This window comes from Oncorhynchus mykiss, chromosome 6 (assembly GCF_057628025.1).
Source record: "Oncorhynchus mykiss isolate SJ-2025 chromosome 6, ASM5762802v1, whole genome shotgun sequence".
Taxonomy (NCBI): domain Eukaryota; kingdom Metazoa; phylum Chordata; class Actinopteri; order Salmoniformes; family Salmonidae; genus Oncorhynchus; species Oncorhynchus mykiss.
The window spans coordinates 1784877-1797020 of NC_143027.1; the positions used below are offsets into that span (position 1 = coordinate 1784877).

A 12144-nucleotide genomic window follows, 5' to 3' on the forward strand; every position below is an offset into this window, starting at 1 on the left:
TGGGGCTGGGGCCGGAGCTGGGGCGTGGGGTTGGGGCTGCTGGGGTTGGGGCGTGGGGTTGGGATGTGGGGTTGAGGCTGCTGGGTTTGGGGCTGCCGGGGTTGGGGCGTGGGGTTGGGGCTGCTGGGGTTGGGGCTGCTGAGGTTGGGGCTGCTGGGGTTGGGGCGTGGGGTTGGGGCGTGGGGTTGGGGCTGCTGGGGTTGGGGCTGCTGGGGCTGCTGGGGTTGGGGCTGCTGGTGTTGCTGGGGTTGGGGCTGCTGTGGTTGGGGCTGCTGGGGTTGGGGCTGCTGGGGTTGGGGCTACTGGGGATGGGGCTGCTGGGGTTGAGTTATTGGGCTGGGGATTGGGAGAGACAGGGCTGTGTTATTGGGCTGGGGATTGGGAGAGACAGGGCTGTGTTATTGGGCTGCGGATTGGGAGAGACAGGGCTGTGTTATTGGGCTGGGGATTGGGAGAGACAGGGCTGTGTTATTGGGCTGGGGATTGGGAGAGACAGGGCTGTGTTATTGGGCTGGGGATTGGGAGAGAAAGGGTTGTGTTATTGGGCTGGAGATTGGGAGAGACAGGGCTGTGTTATTTGGCTGGGGATTGGGAGAGACAGGTTGGGTACTTTAGACCAGAGCCCTATTCCCTATAAAGTGCACTACTTTAGACCAGAGCCCTGTTCCCTATAAAGTGCACTACTTTAGACCAGAGCCCTATTCCCTATATAGTGGACTACTTTAGACCAGAGCCCTATTCCCTAAATAGTGGACTACTTTAGAGCCCCATGGGTCCTGGTCACCGGCAGTGCTCTGTTTAGGGAACAGGGTTCTATTAGGGAAGCAGCCAGAGTAGAGGGGCTCAGAGAGAGAGAGACCTAAGCGGCCTCTCTCTGCCCTGACCTAAGTGGGAGAGATGGCGCTCAGTATTTACTCAGGTGGAATAATACGCAGCCCAGCTGGCCAGTGTGTAGTGATAAAACAAAGAAGATTTCAAAGAATGTGCTCCATGTGTTCCTAAGAGTATGTGAGCATAAAGCCAACTCTGATCGAGTGGCAGATGCTTTGACTAGAAAACATCACTCGTGCTTTCAAACACTTTTCCACAACCACAGGTTTGCAGGTGTGTATTTCAGGCTCAACAGCTAACTTTAATGAAGTTCATGGAGAAAACTCTACAAAATGTAAACTATGTTCAACTAGAGAATATTGTCAGTTAAATCAGAGGTTCCCAAACTCATTGGAGCCAGGGACTCCTCATGTGATAGTGAATTCATCAGGGAGCCCTCGTGTGATTCTGATTTCATCAGGGAGCCCTCACGTGAGGGAGCCCTCATGTGATAGTGAATTCATCAGGGAGCCCTCATGTGATTCTGATTTCATCAGGGATCCCTCATGTAATTCTGATTTCATCAATGATCCCTCATGTGATAGTGAATTCATCAGGGAGCCCTCATATGATAGTGAATTCGTCAGGGAGACCTCATGTGATAGTGAATTTATCAGGGAGCCCTCATGTGATAGTAAATTTATCAGGGACCCCTCATGTGAGAGTGAATTTATCAGGGAGCCCTCATGTGAGAGTGAATTCATCAGGGAGCCTTCATGTGATAGTGAATTCATCAGGGAGGCCTCATGTGAGAGTGAATTCATCAGGGAGCCTTCATGTGATAGTGAATTTATCAGGGACCCCTCATGTGAGAGTGAATTCATCAGGGAGCCCTCATGTGAGAGTGAATTCATCAGGGAGCCTTCATGTGATAGTGAATTTATCAGGGACCCCTCATGTGAGATTGAATTCATCAGGGAGCCCTCATGTGAGAGTGAATTCATCAGGGAGCCCTCATGTGAGAGTGAATTCATCAGGGAGCCTTCATGTGATAGTGAATTTATCAGGGACCCCTCATGTGAGAGTGAATTCATCAGGGACCCCTCATGTGAGATTGAATTCATCAGGGAGCCCTCATGTGAGAGTGAATTCATCAGGGAGCCCTCATGTGAGAGTGAATTCATCAGGGAGCCCTCATGTGAGTTCTGAAAATCAGAACTTAGACTTTAGAGTTCCATAGAAGTAGCATACAAGTCCCGGGGCAAAGAGACACTTTTCCTCTTTTAAAGCTTCAATTACAGTACATTTCTGTTTAAAACAAATTTTTTAGAGAATACAAGAAGTATTGAGTTGAAAAGTGTAACATTGATGCAGTACTGTGGATCCCTGTGAGCCTCTCAGGCCCTGAAGAGGGTAGTCATTATTATAGCTGAATAATATTACATTGTATTGTATTGCACCCTCTAAACTTGTTCAACGAAACCCTTGGCCAAATTCCTCCAAGCCGTTGCAATAAAAACATGTTATTAGAGATCAGGCGACGGACACACTGCAGTACCTCGGACCGGGCTCGGACCGGGCTCGGACCGGGCTCGGACCGGGCTCCTTTCAAGAATGCATTCTTTACAAGTGAATATAAGAATTACGAAATGTTTCACAATATTCCTGGACAGCTAGTTAAGACAACTCGTCGATCGTGTGTTGAGAAGTACAGTATCTTGCGGAGGTTAGGTCATGTAAAATGACTGGACTCTGACCCGACCACGGACTTGTTAACACCCAACCTGCTCAAATACCTAGCTTCGTTTTGACAGCAATAAGCTGGAAATAACTAGGACCTGAAATGCCTCTCTGTATCGAAGCGAAAGGAATGAATGGAATGAAATGAGTCAAGTCCTGGAGGGAGAGAACCTTCTAATTATTAAATGAAGGGAGAAATCAGAGGAGCTGCCTGGGTCTGTTGACACTAGTGGTATTTTGCTCTTGGTGTGATTCCACCTGCAACATTTGTCAACACAACGCATCTGCCAAACTCCAGCAACATGGTGGTCCAGATCAGTTTACATTTCGCAATATCAATTAAGTACCTCTGCTGGTTTTCCCCCTCCCTGGCAACATTCATTATTTAACAAACGCAGGTCTTTCAGACTGAAGTTTAATCCAAGTTATCACTCATACAGGTCTACTATGAGTTTCCTTTCAGTTACTCTCTCCAGCAGCACTTTCAAATATCTACCTCCAAAGATGACAGATTTCAACTGGGGATTTGTTTTCCTGGGACTTCTCTCCAGTAAAACAAGTAGACATAAACACTCAAGTAACTTGAGGTGCAAAAAAGGAGCGGAACACCTTGTCTGTGCATCTAAAACGGAAAAAGGAAAGATTCAATGTTTCGTCTCCACATTAAAGACACAGGCTGCTCCTCAGCGTGGCAGGTGTACATTCCTGGGAGAGACTGAGGCAGGACCCCGCTCGGTACTCTTCAACTACAGAGGTTAAATGGTTCCTTACACGTAAGAGCAGCCAGCACATGGGCCATGTTTCATCCTGACAAATTATGGCTGTGAATGGGAGGAAGGGAGAGAGGTAGGGACTCAGAGGGATAACAACATCATGAGAGGGAGATAGGGAGGGAGGTAGGGACTCAGAGGGATAACAACATCATGAGAGGGAGGTAGGGAGGGAGGTAGGGACTCAGAGGGATAACAACACCATGGGAGGGAGGTAGAGACCTAGAGGGCCAACAACATCATGGGAGGGAGGGTAGACTCAGAGGGATAACAACATCATGGGAGGGAGGTAGGGAGGGACTCAGAGGGACAACAACATCATGGGAGGGATGTAGGGTAGACTCAGAGGGATAACAACATCATGGGAGAGAGGTAGGGTAGACTCAGAGGGACAACAACACCATGGGAGGGAGGGACTCAGAGGGACAACAACACCATGGGAGGGAGGGACTCAGAGGGACAACAACATCATGGGAGGGAGGGACTCAGAGGGACAACAACATCACGGGAGGGAGGGACTCAGAGGGACAACAACATCACGGGAGGGAGGGACTCAGAGGGACAACAACATCATGGGAGGGAGGGACTCAGAGGGACAACAACACCATGGGAGGGAGGGACTCAGAGGGACAACAACATCACGGGAGGGAGGTAGGGTAGACTCAGAGGGACAGCAACATCTTTGGAGGGATGTAGGGTAGACTCAGAGGGACAACAACACCATGGGAGGGAGGTAGGGGGAGACTCTGAGGGATAACAACACCATGGGAGGGAGGTAGGGACTCAGAGGGACAACAACATCATGGGAGGGAGGTAGGGTAGACTCAGAGGGATAACAACACCATGGGAGGGAGGGAGGTAGGGTAGACTCAGAGGGATAACAACATCATGGGAGGGATGTAGAGTAGACTCAGAGGGATAACAACATTGTGGGAGGGATGTGCCGAATAGAACAGGTGTAGTAGACCTTACTGTGAAATGGTTACTTACACTATGTGTGGTGCACTGTTTGTGTGTGTGTGTGTGTGTGTGTGTGTGTGTGTCAGTGTTAATTTTGGCAATAATTTTTAGATTTAGTCTAGGCTTAGTCACGTTGACTAAAATATAATCTTAGTCACATTTATGTCATTTGAATAATGAATTAGTCTAGTTATTGTCAAAATGAATAAAACAGTGGGCCATTTTAGTCACATCACATTCATATTGCCTCATTAACTCGTAGTAAACACAAAGCACGGACTCCCATGTGCACAAACATCCGTAGGCTTGTCTTACCAACATATACAGTAGACTATATAATAATAATAATCTGGCCATGGAAATTCATCATTCAGCCTACATAGATACATTAAAAACAACCTAACAATAGAAAACAATACACACATAACACAAATAGTTAAAAGAAAGAAATTAAGAAATATCAGAATGAGAAATGTCACAAGTCCAGATTCTGCTGGGCTTTTCACGCTCAACCGTGTATCAAGAATGGTGCACCACCCAAAGGACATCCAGCCAACTTGACACAACAGTGGGAAGCATTGGAGTCAACATGGGGCCAGCATCCCTGTGGAACGCTTTAGACACCTTGTAAAGTCCCATACCCCTGATGAATTGAGGCTGTTCTGAGGGCAAAAGTGGAGGGTTCAACCCAATATTAGGAAGGTGTCTTTAATGTTGTTTTTTTTTACACTGGTACTATATATATACACATATGTATATACGGTACCAGCCAAAAGTTTAGACACACCTACTCATTCCAGGATTTTTCTTTATTTTTACTATGTTCTACATTGTAGAATAATAGTGAAGACAATAAAACTATGAAACAACACATATGGAATCATGTAGTAACCAACAATGTGTTCAGCAAATATTTGAGATTCTTCGAATTAGTCACCTTTTGCCTTGATGACAGCTTTGCACACTCTTGGCATATTCTCAACCAGCTTCAAGAGGTAGTCACCTGGAATGCATTTCAGTTAACAGCTGTGCCTTGTTAAAAGTTAATTTGTGGAATTTATTTCATTCTTAAAGGCTTTGAGACATTCAGTTGTGTTGTGACAAGGTAGGGGTGGTACACAGAATATAGCCCTATTTGGTAAAAGACCAAGTCCATATTGTGGCAAGAACAGCTCAAATTATCAGAGAAATTACAGTCCATAATTACTTTAAGACATGAAGGTCAGTCAATCCAGAAAATGTCAAGAACTTTGAAAGTTTCTTCAGGTGCAGTCGCACAAACAATCAAGCGCTATGATGAAACTGGCTCTCATGAGGACAACCACAGGAAAGGAAGACCCAGAGACCCAGAGGATAAGTTCAGGAAAGTTACCAAATGCTTCACAAAGTTAAAGTAACAGACATCTCAACATAAACTATTCAGAGGAGACTGTGTGAATCAGGCCTTCGTGGTCGAATTGCTGCAAAGAAACCACTACTAAAGGACACCAATAATAAGAAGAGACTTGCTTGGGCCAAGAAACACGATCAATGGGACATTAGACCGATGGAAATCACAGTAATGAACTCTGTCCGTGTGGTAACTAGTCAGTCTGTCCATGTGGTAACTAGTCAGTCTGTCCATGTGGTAACTAGTCAGTCTGTCCGTGTGGTAACTAGTCAGTCTGTCCATGTGGTAACTAGTCAGTCTGTCCGTGTGGTAACTAGTCAGTCTGTCCGTGTGGTAACTAGTCAGTCTGTCAATGTGGTAACTAGTCAGTCTGTCAATGTGGTAACTAGTCAGTCTGTCAATGTGGTAACTAGTCAGTCTGTCAATGTGGTAACTAGTCAGTCTGACACAAACACATTAATGAACTCTGTCCATGTGGTAACTAGTCAGTCTGTCCATGTGGTAACTAGTCAACCAGTCAAAAAGTCAAACTAGTATATAACGTTAGGCCAACGGGACGGTGTTCAAGTAGAATGCCCACAACCGTAAGCTATTTTCTGTAACTAGTCTTGGTACGTTTGTACCATGATAGTTTGTTGGTGATGTGGAGACCAAAGAACGTGAAGCTCTCGACCTGCTCCACTACAGCCCCGTGGATGAGAATGGGGACGTGCTCCTTTTCCTGGTTTAACATCGGTTAGCCATGTGTTGGCAGAAATGTATGTCCAAGTAGAGAAAGCTTACCAGCAGTCAGCGGCACTTGCCGTCAGATACTCCAGTGAGTATAATTGGCCCCAATGAGTGTAATTGGCTCAATATTAAGAGCTGAGAAATGAAGATGATAATTAGAAAGAAGATATTCTCTTCTGTTCTACTGTAGGAATGTAATTCAACATTTGTTTATTTTGTTGTTGCTAATGATATTCATAAACAACACTGGGAAAAAAATACAATCAACATTCCACTTTGTTTAATAAATATATTTTTTGCGGACCCCTAGTGGGGCGATGACCCCCAGTTGAAAACCACTGAGAGAGATGATTCCTTGTTATCGAGGAAATCAAATCCCATGCAATCTGGCAGCTCTCTGTCCCAGTATTCTAGTGGCACCGGTTTCCTCTTCGTTGACCGCTGACACTGAGAAAGAAAAGGCACCATATTTCCTAATAGTGAACTCCAGTATAGACCATATGAGTCCTGGTCTAAAGTAGTGCACTATGTAGGGAATAGGGCTCTGGTCTATAGTAGTACCACTATATAGGGAATAGGGCTCTGGTCTAAAGTAATGCACTATATAGGGAATAGGGCTCTGTTCTATAGTAGTACCACTATATAGGGAATAGGGCTCTGGTCTAAAGTAGTGCACTATGTAGGGAATATGGCTCTAGTCTATAGTAGTACCACTATATAGGAAATAGGGCTCTGGTCTATCGTAGTACCACTATATAGGGAATAGGGCTCTGGTCTATAGTAGTACCACTATATAGGGAATATGGCTCTGGTCTATAGTAGTACCACTATATAGGGAATAGGACTCTGGTCTATAGTAGTACCACTATATAGGGAATAGGACTCTGGTCTATAGTAGTACCACTATATAGGGAATAGGGCTCTGGTCTATAGTAGTACCACTATATAGGGAATAGGGCTCTGGTCTATCGTAGTACCACTATATAGGGAATAGGGCTCTGGTCTAAAGTAGTGCACTATGTAGGGAATATGGCTCTGGTCTATAGTAGTACCACTATATAGGGAATAGGGCTCTGGTCTATCGTAGTACCACTATATAGGGAATAGGGCTCTGGTCTATCGTAGTACCACTATATAGGGAATAGGGCTCTGGTCTAAAGTAGTACCACTATATAGGGAATAGGGCTCTGGTCTAAAGTAGTACGACTATATAGGGAATAGGGGTCTGGTCTAAAGTAGTGCACTATATACGGAACAGGGCCCTGGTCTAAAGTAGTACCACTATATAGGGAATAGGGCCCTGGTCTAAAGTAGTGCACTATATAGGGAATAGGGCCCTGGTCTAAAGTAGTGCACTATATAGGGAATAGGAATCTGGTCTAAAGTAATGCACTATATAGGGAATAGGGCTCTGGTCTAAAGTAGTGCACTATATAGGGAATAGGGCCCTGGTCTAAAGTAGTACCACTATATAGGGAATAGGGCTCTGGTCTAAAGTAGTACCACTATATAGGGAATAGTGCTCTGGTCTAAAGTAGTACCACTATATAGGGAATATGGCTCTGGTCTATAGTAGTACCACTATATAGGGAATAGGACTCTGGTCTATAGTAGTACCACTATATAGGGAATATGGCTCTGGTCTATAGTAGTACCACTATATAGGGAATAGGACTCTGGTCTATAGTAGTACCACTATATAGGGAATAGGACTCTGGTCTATAGTAGTACCACTATATAGGGAATAGGGCTCTGGTCTATAGTAGTACCACTATATAGGGAATAGGGCTCTGGTCTATCGTAGTACCACTATATAGGGAATAGGGCTCTGGTCTATAGTAGTACCACTATATAGGGAATATGGCTCTGGTCTATAGTAGTACCACTATATAGGGAATAGGGCTCTGGTCTAAAGTAGTACCACTATATAGGGAATAGGGCCCTGGTCTAAAGTAGTACCACTATATAGGGAATAGGGCTCTGGTCTAAAGTAGTACCACTATATAGGGAATAGTGCTCTGGTCTAAAGTAGTACCACTATATAGGGAATATGGCTCTGGTCTATAGTAGTACCACTATATAGGGAATAGGACTCTGGTCTATAGTAGTACCACTATATAGGGAATATGGCTCTGGTCTATAGTAGTACCACTATATAGGGAATAGGACTCTGGTCTATAGTAGTACCACTATATAGGGAATAGGACTCTGGTCTATAGTAGTACCACTATATAGGGAATAGGGCTCTGGTCTATAGTAGTACCACTATATAGGGAATAGGGCTCTGGTCTATCGTAGTACCACTATATAGGGAATAGGGCTCTGGTCTAAAGTAGTGCACTATGTAGGGAATATGGCTCTGGTCTATAGTAGTACCACTATATAGGGAATAGGGCTCTGGTCTATCGTAGTACCACTATATAGGGAATAGGGCTCTGGTCTATCGTAGTACCACTATATAGGGAATAGGGCTCTGGTCTAAAGTAGTACCACTATATAGGGAATAGGGCTCTGGTCTAAAGTAGTACGACTATATAGGGAATAGGGCTCTGGTCTAAAGTAGTGCACTATATACGGAACAGGGCCCTGGTCTAAAGTAGTGCACTATATAGGGAATAGGGCCCTGGTCTAAAGTAGTGTACTATATAGGGAATATGGCTCTGGTCTATAGTAGTACCACTATATAGGGAATAGGGCCCTGGTCTAAAGTAGTGCACTATATAGGGAATAGGAATCTGGTCTAAAGTAATGCACTATATAGGGAATAGGGCTCTGGTCTAAAGTAGTGCACTATATAGGGAATAGGGCCCTGGTCTAAAGTAGTACCACTATATAGGGAATAGGGCTCTGGTCTAAAGTAGTACCACTATATAGGGAATAGTGCTCTGGTCTAAAGTAGTACCACTATATAGGGAATATGGCTCTGGTCTATAGTAGTACCACTATATAGGGAATAGGACTCTGGTCTATAGTAGTACCACTATATAGGGAATATGGCTCTGGTCTATTGTAGTACCACTATATAGGGAATAGGACTCTGGTCTATAGTAGTACCACTATATAGGGAATAGGACTCTGGTCTATAGTAGTACCACTATATAGGGAATAGGGCTCTGGTCTATAGTAGTACCACTATATAGGGAATAGGGCTCTGGTCTATCGTAGTACCACTATATAGGGAATAGGGCTCTGGTCTAAAGTACTGCACTATGTAGGGAATATGGCTCTGGTCTATAGTAGTACCACTATATAGGGAATAGGGCTCTGGTCTATCGTAGTACCACTATATAGGGAATAGGGCCCTGGTCTAAAGTAGTACCACTATATAGGGAATAGGGCTCTGGTCTAAAGTAGTACCACTATATAGGGAATAGGGCTCTGGTCTAAAGTAGTACGACTATATAGGGAATAGGGCTCTGGTCTAAAGTAGTGCACTATATACGGAACAGGGCCCTGGTCTAAAGTAGTACCACTATATAGGGAATAGGGCCCTGGTCTAAAGTAGTGCACTATATAGGGAATAGGGCCCTGGTCTAAAGTAGTGTACTATATAGGGAATATGGCTCTGGTCTATAGTAGTACCACTATATAGGGAATAGGGCCCTGGTCTAAAGTAGTGCACTATATAGGGAATAGGGCCCTGGTCTAAAGTAGTGTACTATATAGGGAATATGGCTCTGGTCTATAGTAGTACCACTATATAGGGAATAGGGCCCTGGTCTAAAGTAGTGCACTATATAGGGAATAGGAATCTGGTCTAAAGTAATGCACTATATAGGGAATAGGGCTCTGGTCTAAAGTAGTGCACTATATAGGGAATAGGGCCCTGGTCTAAAGTAGTGTACTATATAGGGAATATGGCTCTGGTCTATAGTAGTACCACTATATAGGGAATAGGAATCTGGTCTAAAGTAATGCACTATATAGGGAATAGGGCTCTGGTCTAAAGTAGTGCACTATATAGGGAATAGGGCTCTGGTCTAAAGTAGTGCACTATATAGGGAATAGGAATCTGGTCTAAAGTAATGCACTATATAGGGAATAGGGCTCTGGTCTAAAGTAGTGCACTATATAGGGAATAGGGCTCTGGTCTAAAGTAGTGCACTATATAGGGAATAGGGCTCTGGTCTAAAGTAGTGCACTATATAGGGAATAGGGTGCCATTTGGGACGCAGACACAGCCAATGACAGTGAAGAGGTGTGAACGTGTGCCTAGGCCCTACAGCTCTACACACCCCGATGCTGTTACTCAGTGACTGAGCTGTTTGTGGTCTGGTTTTAGATCTACGTTACGTAATACACAGCTGGTGGGGATTCACAAGGTTTAGCTCTTATCTTAAAACTGGCAGTGTTTCAGCAACATGAAATCTCATTAAAACTGGCAGTGTTTTATCAACAGGGCTGAACGTCTAGCTCAATGTGCCAATGGCACACAGGACCAGTGCCAACTGAAAGCTACTGAGCCCCTTTCAGGGCTCAACGTACAGGTCAATGTGCCGAAGACACACAGGGCCAGTGCCAACTGAAAACTACTGACCCGAATGAAAAAAATAATGTTCCTGTCAAGATCAGACATAGCAATTTGTATTTTTTACATTTATTTATTTTACCTTTATTTAACCAGGTAGGCTAGTTGAGAACACCTTTATTTAACCAGGTAGGCAAGATGAGAACAACTTCTCATTTACAATTGCGACCTGGCCAAGATAAAGCAAAGCAGTTCGACACATACAACGACACAGAGTTACACATGGAGTAAAACAAACATACAGTCAATAATACAGTATAAAAATAAGTCTATATACGATGTGAGCAAATAAGGTGAGATAAGGGAGGTAAAGGCAAAAAAAAAGGCCATGGTGGCAAAGTAAATACAGTATAGCAAGTAAAACGCTGGAATGGTAGATTTGCAGTGGAAGAATGTGCAAAGTAGAGATAAATAATGGGGTGCAAAGGAGCCAAATAAATAAATAAATACAGTAGGGGGAGAGATAGTTGTTTGGGCTAAATTATAGATGGGCTATGTACAGGTGCAGTAATCTGTGAGCTGCTCTGACAGCTGGTGCTTAAAGCAAGTGAGGGAGATAAGTGTTTCCAGTTTCAGAGATTTTTGTAGTTCGTTCCAGTCATTGGCAGCAGAGAACTGGAAGGAGAGGCGGCCAAAGGAAGGATTGGTTTTGGGGCTGACCAGAGAGATATACCTGCTGGAGCGTGTGCTACAGGTGGGAGATGCTATGGTGACCAGCGAGCTGAGATAATGGGGTACTTTACCTAGCAGGGTCTTGTAGATGACATGGAGCCAGTGGGTTTGGCGACGAGTATGAAGCGAGGGCCAGCCAACGAGAGCGTACAGGTCGCAATGGTGGGTAGTATATGGGGCTTTTGGTGACAAAACGGATGGCACTGTGATAGACTGCATCTAGTTGCGGGAATCATTTCAATAGCAGGTGATTTGTTATCTGTCCTTTGTGGGCTTAGCAAGCAGCCTATACAGGGTTTATACAGACAGTGTCAAGTCAAGTTCAAGGACTATTTGAAAAAATGTATTGTAATTTTCAATTACCTACATTTTAGATGTAGTTGCTGTAATAGTCAAACATTTTTTTTTTTTAAATACCCCAAAATGTATGCAAAAAAGTATGCATTACCACTTTCTGAATTATCATGTTTTTATGAATATGCCTATCCAATGGCATTATGCATTACCACTTGCTGAATTATCATGTTTTTATGAATAGGCCTATC

General features: G+C 44.1%; 1 protein-coding gene across 4 annotated transcripts in view; it reads right to left on the reverse strand.

Annotated features, from left to right (window-relative positions):
- Positions 1-12144, reverse strand: part of cfap299 (cilia and flagella associated protein 299) — a 279169-nt gene that overhangs the window by 129587 nt on the left and 137438 nt on the right. The window lies entirely within an intron of this gene.